Here is a 9,132-nt window from a genome sequence, read left to right as displayed (position 1 = left end):
AACCACAAAACCCCCAACTTTAATTGCTTGTTTAATTAATGCTTTCAACATGTTTAATGAAGATTAATAGCCAATGTTCACGGGAGACAATCTAGGGTAACCCTAGTACTACATTAATTTGTTTAAATTTTGATGAGGATTTGCAACAAATCTTTTAAACACAACATGAAAAATGCATCATCAAATTGGCACCATTGTCGAGGAACATTGGTGTTAATTTTTCATAAACATGTTATTTGTTCTGTTTTCATTTTCATTTTCTGTATGTTTAGTGAGTTCTCTTTGAACTTTTGCCTTGTGAATACTTTAGTATAGTTGTAGTTTCATAGGTAAGTAGAGATATCTTGCATTTAGGTACAACCAATTGCTATTTTCTGCATTTTGTGAATTCTGATTTCTGCACTTTAGTTTGCTACATTGCATTTTTGTTTGCTGCACAATTGCCCTGTTTCTGCTGCATAATTCTGTAGAGTTCTGCAGGATTTAATCAATAGGACTGCACACTTGTTTCGTTTTCACTGCACATTGTATTTAATTTTCTGCATAGTAGTTTCCTGCATAATCTGCACTTTAGTTACCTCATTCATTTAATTTCTTTTCAATTCCCATAGCTAATTCCTAATGAATGACCAGATCAAATCCGGGACATTTATATCCTCTAGATACTAAAATTGATAAGACATTCCTTAGGAATCTTAGGAACCTTGACAAATAGAGAAAACTCTGCACATACTGAAGAATCATCTTCTCCATCTTCCATATATTCTTCTCTGCATTCTTTAAATTTTGAACCTTTAGAAATAGCAGAAAATGACCTGACACTTAAGGAGCTTGCCGCACTAGACGTGACTTACCAGAGTTTGTGTATCCAATACCCGGATATAGATGCCCCTTTTGTTCTTAAAACTGGCCTAATCCATCTTTTGCCTAAATTTCATGGTCTTGCAGGTGAAGATCCACATAAACACCTCAAGGAATTCCATATTGTTTGTTCTACAATGAGACCACAAGGTGTGCCTGAAGAGCATGTGAAATTGAAGGCTTTCCTGTTCTCTCTTATAGTTTTGGCTAAAGATTGGATGTATTATCTTCCACCTGACTCTATTACAAGTTGGGACACCCTCAAGAGAATGTTCCTGGAAAAATTTTTCCCTGCCTCAAGGGCTGCCTCAATAAGAAAGAAAATATGTGGTATTAGGCAGCTGGAGAGGGAAAGTTTGTATGAATATTAGGAGCGTTTCAAGAGACTATGTGCTAGCTGCTCCCATCATCAGATAAATGACCAGCTGCTAATCCAATACTTCTATGAGGGGTTACACCCAATAGATAGGAGCATGATCGATGCAGCTAGCAGGGGAGCCCTAGTTGATGAGACTCCCGCAGCCGCTAGAAATCTCATTGAGAATATGACAGCTAATTCCTAATAGTTTGCTACAAGGCAAAATTCCATCATGTCCAAGAGTGTCAATGAAATTCAAACTTCAGATTCACACAAGCTGGAGCATAAGCTAGATGAGTTGGCTTCTATGGTGAAATAGTTGGCATTAATCCAAAAGAATTCTGCTGCATATACACCTCTGCCTCCACCCATTCTAGCCATGCTTTGTGGGATCTATTCATCTACGGATCACTTCATTGATAGTTGCCCCACATTGCAAGAAACTGAATCTTTGGAAGGTAATCCTCAAGCTTATGCTGCTAATATTTTTGCTAATAAATTTCCTTTTCAGCAGCTGCAACAACAACAAAGTTGGGATTTATCTTCTAATAGATATAATCCCGGTTGGAGGAACCATCCTAACTTAAGGTGGGGAGGAAATGCACAGTATCAAAGCTCTAGCCAACCAACCAACAACCATTTTCAACCGCATCAAGCTGGACACAACAAGCCATATCCAGCCCAGCAACATCACCATCCATCATCTTCATCTCAGCAGAACCATCAAGCATCCTCTTCATTGGCTCCTGCACCTCAAAAGAGTGAGTCATCCTTAGAAGACCTTGTGAAGCAACTTACTATGAGTAATCTCAATTTCCAGTAACAGAGTCAGGCCTTCCAGCAACAGACTCAAGCAAGTATCAAGACCTTGGAGAATCAAATGGGTCAACTTGCTTCATCCCTGAATCAACTTCAATCTCAAGGTTTAGGAAATCTCCCTTCACAAACTTTAACAAACCCAAAGAATGTGAGTGCCATTACCTTGAGATCTGGTAAGGTGATGCAAGAGCCGAAGATGCCTAAGGAAAAGAATCCTAGTTGCACTCTAGCTGTAGAAGATGAAGGAGGAGAGATTAAGAGCCAAGAGCAGCCTACACCTACGCCCACACTATGTCAACCAAGAGTGGTAGACAAAGAAGAAAGGCCTATTCCTATTCCTTTCCCTCAAAGAACAGCTCGGCCTAGAAAGAAGCAAGAAGAGGTTGACAAAGAAATTCTGGATACCTTCAGAAAGGTTGAAGTCAATATCCCCTTGTTATATGCTATCAAGCAAATCCCAAAGTACGCTGAATTTCTTAAGGACTTGTGCACTCATAGGGTAATGAAAGAGTGAACATGGGGAGGAATGTATCAGCCCTTTTTAAGAGGCAGAAAACTTCCATGACTGATAAATGCAAAGATCCAGGGACGTTTACTATTCCCTACATTATAGGCAACAATAGGATAGATAATGCTATGCTTGATTTAGGGGCATCTATTAATGTTATGCCTTTATCTATCTTCACATCTTTGTCTCTTGGACCATTGCAGCCCACAGGTGTCATCATCCAGCTAGCAAACAAGAGCACCACTAATCCAGCCGGCCTTGTGGAGGATGTTCTAGTGAGAGTGAATGACTTGATCTTTCCTGCTGACTTCTACATCTGGGACATGCAAGAAGAAGAGCCAATAAAAGGAGCTGCACCTATCATCTTGGGGAGGCCATTCTTGAAGACAGCCAGGACTAAGATTGATGTGCATATTGGGACTCTCATTATGGAGTTTGGAGAGAGTGTGGTTCGCTTCAACATACTGGATGCCATGAAGCACTCACCTGAGGAGCATTCAGTTTTCCACATTGATTCTTTTGATAGCTTGATAGATGATAATTTTGTTGAATTTTTAGGAGACTCTTTCTTTGATTTTTCTGATTGTGTACTACCATAGATACTAAAATTTGTGAATATTGTACTAATTCATCTTTGTGTGATACTTATATTTCTGATTTTCTGGATTTAAATTTTGCAACTTCTGACATTAATGACATTGAAAAGTCAAAAGGGATAGAATGTGGTTCATTGAGTACAACAAGTGTAGTTGAATCTAACCCTTATGATTTAAATGTTGCAGAGATCATTTCAAATGAGAGTGCTAAACCACTTCCTTCAGTTGAACAACCTCCCACCTTGGAGCTTAAACCCCTGCCTAAGCAGCAAAAGTACGCTTACTTGGAAGCAGGTGAGAAGCTCCTTGTGATCATATCCACTGAGCTTGATGAGGACAAAGAGGAGTAGTTGCTCGATGTGATTCGGAAGCATAGAAAGGCTATTGGATGGACCTTGGTTGACATCCCTGGAATCAGCCTTTCCCTGTGCATGCACCAAATTTTGTTGGAAAAGAGATCTAAGCCAGTAAAACAGCCCTAGAGGAGGGTAAACCCGATCATTTTGGAGGTGGTGAAGAAGGAGATCACCAAGCTACTCTAGGCAGGCATCATCTACCCGATATCAGATAGCACATGGGTGAGTCCAGTGTAGGTGGTGCCCAAAAAGTCAGGGATTACAGTGGTGAAGACTGAGAAGGATGAGCTCTTGTCCACTAGAGTGCAAAACAGTTGGATAGTCTACATTGATTATAGGAGGCTCAACCAGGTGACCAGAAAAGACCACTTTCCTCTACCTTTCATTGATCAGATGCTGGAGCGCCTGGCAGGTAAGTCTCACTATTATTTCCTAGACGGATTCTCTGGTTATTTTCAAATATACATAGCTCCTGAGGATCAGGAGAAGACCACTTTTACATGCCCATTCAGTACATTTGCATATAGGAGAATGCCATTTGGGCTTTGTAATGCTCCCGGTACATTTCAAAGATGAATGTTGAGCATATTTTCTGATTTGGTTGAGCATTGTATTGAAGTCTTCATGGATGACTTCACTGTATATGGGTCATCATTTTCTGCTTGCTTAGGAAACTTGGATAGAGTTTTACAAAGATGTATAAAGACTATCCTTGTTCTGAACTATGAGAATTTCCATTTTATGGTTAGGCAGGGGGTAGTCTTAGGACATATAATATCTGAGAAGGGAATTGAGGTAGATCTTGCTAAGCTTAATGTCATTTCATAGCTTTCTTACCCCTCTTGTGTGCGAGAGGTGCGTGCATTTCTTGTCCATGCAAGTTTCTACAGCGCTTTATCAAGGATTTTTCCAAGATAGCCCTTCCTCTTTCCAAGTTACTGCAAAAAGATATTGATTTTGAGTTTGCAGCCAAGTGCAAGGAGACGTTTGATTGCCTAAAGATAGCCTTGACCACAACTCCCATCATTCAGCTGATAGCCATGTCATAGTGGTATCAAAAACTACTAAATTCCTCACAAAAACATGCAGTTCAGGGAGCAACCTAGGTCATATCTCACAAGGATGCAAATGCACATTGCTCTAATCTCAATTATGCATAAAAGGTTGTATGTTTGGGGGTTTAAATGCAGAAAATGAATTGCAAAATTAAAATGCAGAAAACAAAATTACAGAGAATGAAATCGCAGAGAATTGAAATGTAGAAAAAGAAATTACAGAGAATGAAATTGCACAAAATTGAAATGCAACAAACAAAATTGCACAGAATTGGAACCGAAAGTTAAAATCGAAATCCAGAGCACAAAAATCCAAAACTAAGATTGAATGAAAACCGAATTTGTTTAAATCTCTTCTGCACAACAAACAATTAATCAATTGATTGTTATACGATTAAGAACAATGCACAATTCAATCGAACAATGCTTCTATACAATCGTAAAAATGTGAGATCGGAAAACAAACTCGGAGCATCAAAAACGTCTTGAACAAATGCGATCTGGACTTTGGCAATGAAATTGAAGGGGGAACATAGCAGAAATCATCTTGACTTTGTAGAATCTTAAACGTCTTTCAATTGTAATTGCAAAGGCATATGAATTCAGAATGGAAAAATGCAAGAAAAGAAGAAGAATGGTAAAAAAATTGAGAGGTTCTATTAGAAGCGGGAAAGGTATTACATCTGAAAAACAAAAAAATGAATCAAAAGTTCTTCCCAATCAGCCCCTGACCTCTATAAATACTAATCCTAAAAGAGCAAAAACCGAGTGGGCCAAAGTTGGGCCGAAATTAAATACAAAAGAACTGCAAAATAAAAGCAAAATAAAAACTATACAATAGTCAACTAAAAGTCTAAACTTCTAAAATTCGTAGAAAATAGCTCTGGACTCCAAACAGCATGATCCAAATATCCAAATTAAATCCCCGGAAATAAGGAATCCAATACAAAAAGAATCAGCCAAAAAGGATATTTACAGAAAAAGTTATGGTCAAATTAGTAACCAAAGGTCAGAATAGAAAATATGAACAAAAGTATAGTATTTACGAAAATTCCTAATTATCAAGATAAATGCAAAAACATATTAAATGAAAGAAATAAGGGAATGAAAAGACATGCAAAGGATGCAATAAGACTAAAAATGTGGGAACAAAATATGAGCTATCAAATACCCCCACACTTAAACTTTTGCAATCCCAAGCAAAAGAAAAGAAAAGAAATGAAATGAAATGAACACAAAGCAAAATTTTTCAATGGTTCCCAAAGTGTAAGTAATGTGAGCAACAAAAATCAGCCAGCAATTAAAGTATGGAAGAATCAAAACAATCAAGAATATGCTCCAACATTAAAAGTAAAGAAGAGTTTCAATCAAATCAAATTATGGATCACAATTGATAGAATTCTTACATAGATGTGTATCACTTAATCTCTCAAGTGTCTAGACAAGAAATTTCACTCAAAGCACATCATAAAAGTAAGTAATTTCATAAGCTTGAAGAGCCTCTAATTTCTACCATTTAAAACACATGCACCAAAGAACAATAGGACTTTAATTGAGCTTGTAATGTGGCTAAGGTAAAGGTAAGATAAAAGAAAGTGAACTGATGAATCCATATTTTTACTGATATTTTAGCATAATTCTAGCTCATTTAATAAGGAAAATATATGAAAAAAGCAGAAAAACTCAGAAAAAGAGAATGATTGAAAGTTTTATTTCAATTTGTAGTTATTTTCGCATTTGTAGAATTTATGCTTAGTTCTTAAGGAATTTATCTTGTTTTTGAAGGAATAATCTGAGCAAAAGTCATGGAAATGGATTATCAATGGAAAGGAAGAGGAAGAATGGCAATGTTGGACTCCAAAATACAAGAATTATGTGATGCAGCCTGGGTGTGATCACTATTGTTATTGAAAGTGATCATTCCAGAGCCTAAAAGAGATGAAGAGCCTGTGCGTAATCATTTTTATTTACAAGAGTGAACGTTGCCAGTGTGCGTTATCACTTTCGCCAACGAAAGTGAGCGTTCCAGAGAAGACTCCATTCCTGATGAGCTGCGCGTTGTCACTTTCGCCAACGAAAGTGAGCGTTCCAGAGGCACTTGTATCAGGACAGCTTGCGCGTGGTTACTATTACTCACGAAAGTGATCATGCGCAGCCCTTGACCTCCTGCGTTGCCACTATTATGAATAAAAGTGAATGTTCCAGAGAAGCCTTCAACTCTGCAAGTTGCGCGTGGTTACTCTTACTCTTGAAAGTGAACACGCGCACTACATAAAGCTTCTGCGTGGTTACTCTTGTGAAGAAAAGTGACAACGCGCAGAACTGGGTTTCTATATATACATGATTGAAGTGCGAAAACTGGGATCTTTTGCTCATTTTCTGTTTTGTTAGTTAGATTCTCGTTGAGAGAGAGTGGAGAGAAGATTGGGGTCAAAGCTTGAAGCTCCAAGAAGAGGGATCAGATTGGAGCTCGTGGCCATGGCTGCTCTGCATTCTTATTCATCTTCTTCTTCTTCTTTCTCTATTTTTGTTGCAATGTGTGCTTAATTTCCCATAGTTAGGGGTTTATGGAACTCGAATTGATGTATTGATTCGACTTTATCTTCTGAACTTTAAGTTCTTGGATTAATTGAGTTGTTAATTCTGCTTTTCATGCAATCTTTGAATGGAAATTCATTTGATTAATCAAGAGGAATCTTTACCAATGGGAATTGGATTGTTTGCTCTGATCTGAATTGGCAACCAGAGTTTAGGGATTTCTTAGGGATAAGGAGACCTAATTCTGCAATCTTATAGTTCTAATTCTTAATGCAACCTGAAATTGAATTCACCTAAGGGATTAGGGAGGTTTAGTGGATTGTTAGGGTCAATGAGTTAAGGAATTAACCTTTGGCTAGATATATGTGAAACTGATTGTCAATTATTCAATTGCTTGAATGTTCAAAGGATTTAATTGGATTGATATTGATATTCTTGTGAAGTAAATTCCTAACTATCCTTCATTGCTATTTCATTTCATCACAAATCTTATACTCTGTTTTTCTGCAAGTTCTTTGCTTTAATTGCTTTGGTTTATTGCTGTTACATGTTAAAAATCTCTTCCAAAATTCGTATGGCTCAAATGGTTATTTTCTGTGAAGTGGTAATTGATCCTAATTCCCTGTGGAGACGATATCTGATCTTAAATTTACTCATTACTTGCTGCAATCCTAGTGCACTTGCTAGTGTTTAGATTGCAAACAACAAGTTTTTGGCGCCGTTGCCGGGGAATTAGAGTTTCAATATCATTAGTAACATAAGAATAGCTAGATTGAGTATTTTGTTCTCTGAATTTCTGTAGTTAGACCATTTGTCCATTCTCATAATTCTGCAACTTTTTAACTTGTGTTTCAATTACTTTTACTGATATTTTCTGCATAATTTTTGTGGTGCAGTTCTGAATACTAACTTGTAGTTTACTTTTGCTTCATTTTGATTGTATATGCGTGGCAAAAACAAAAACAAATCAACTCTAGTCTTTGATCCTGACATAGACATAACCTTAAGAGATTGAGAAAAGAGTCTAGAGCAGAAAAAGCCATAGGGAGTGATAGTGAGTTAGAAGCTGTCCATTCTCCAGAATCTCAGAGTAATCTAGAGTGAAAAGAACACCTACATCTTTGAGACAACTAAATTCAGAAATAGAGATGGCAGAACAGAAAGAATTAGAACATTAGGGGACTATGCTATTCCTAACATGCAAGGTTTTAACTCTTCTATAATCAGGCCAACTATTCAAGCCAACCATTTTGAGATTAAACCTGCTTTATTACACTTAGTCCAACAAGATCAGTTTTCTGGTGGAAATTCTGATGATCCTAACTTACATATTTCAAATTTTCTACAGCTATGTGACACCATAAGAATAAATGGGGTTAGTGAAGAAGCCATCAGACTGAGACTATTTCCTTTTTCCTTGAGAGATAGAGCAAAATGCTGGTTACAAGCTCAACCACAAGGAAGCATCACAACCTGAACAGAACTTGTGAATAAGTTTTTAACCAAGTACTTCCCTCCATCCAAAGCTGCTAAGTTGAGAGGAGAAATTACATCCTTTGTGCAGCAAGAAGGAGAATCCTTGTATGAAGCTTGGGAAAGATACAAAGAACTGCTTAGAAGGTGTCCACATCATTGTATTCCAGATTGGATGCAATTGGAAACTTTTTATAATGGGTTGAATGCAGTAACAAGAACAATGGTTGATGCTGCTGCTGGAGGTTCATTAAATACAAAGTCCTTGGAAGAAGCTCAAAAGATTATTGACATGATGGCATGTTCAATGTATCAGAATTCAAACTCAAGGAATCAAGGAAGAAACTCTGGTCATGAAGCTAAAGTTCTGGAAACTTTTCTTACACAAAATCAGCTACAAAATCAAATGTTTTCAGAACAATTAGCTGCCTTAACACAACAAATCAACAATCTGCAAACAGGGAGTATGCCTGCCAGTCAGCTAAGTTGTGATTTTTGTGGAGGAAACCATGCAAATGGTGCATGTGAGGCATCCACAAGTGAACCACAAGAGCAAGTGAATTATATG

At 37.5% G+C, this 9,132-nt stretch overlaps 2 non-coding genes across 2 annotated transcripts; both read right to left on the bottom strand.

The window, feature by feature from the left end:
• Positions 1-1,171: 1,171 nt before the first annotated feature.
• Positions 1,172-1,276, bottom strand: LOC113868255. The gene has a single exon (XR_003505276.1). It is a non-coding gene; the product is annotated as a small nucleolar RNA R71 (small nucleolar RNA).
• A 7,346-nt stretch (positions 1,277-8,622) lies between these two features.
• LOC113868197 lies at positions 8,623-8,729 on the bottom strand. The gene has a single exon (XR_003505224.1). It is a non-coding gene; the product is annotated as a small nucleolar RNA R71 (small nucleolar RNA).
• Between the last annotated feature and the right edge of the window lie 403 nt (positions 8,730-9,132).

This window comes from Abrus precatorius, unplaced genomic scaffold, assembly GCF_003935025.1.
Source record: "Abrus precatorius isolate BTA unplaced genomic scaffold, Abrus_2018 Scaffold5, whole genome shotgun sequence".
NCBI lineage: Eukaryota > Viridiplantae > Streptophyta > Magnoliopsida > Fabales > Fabaceae > Abrus > Abrus precatorius.
This window is presented reverse-complemented; position numbering and strand designations above follow the sequence as displayed.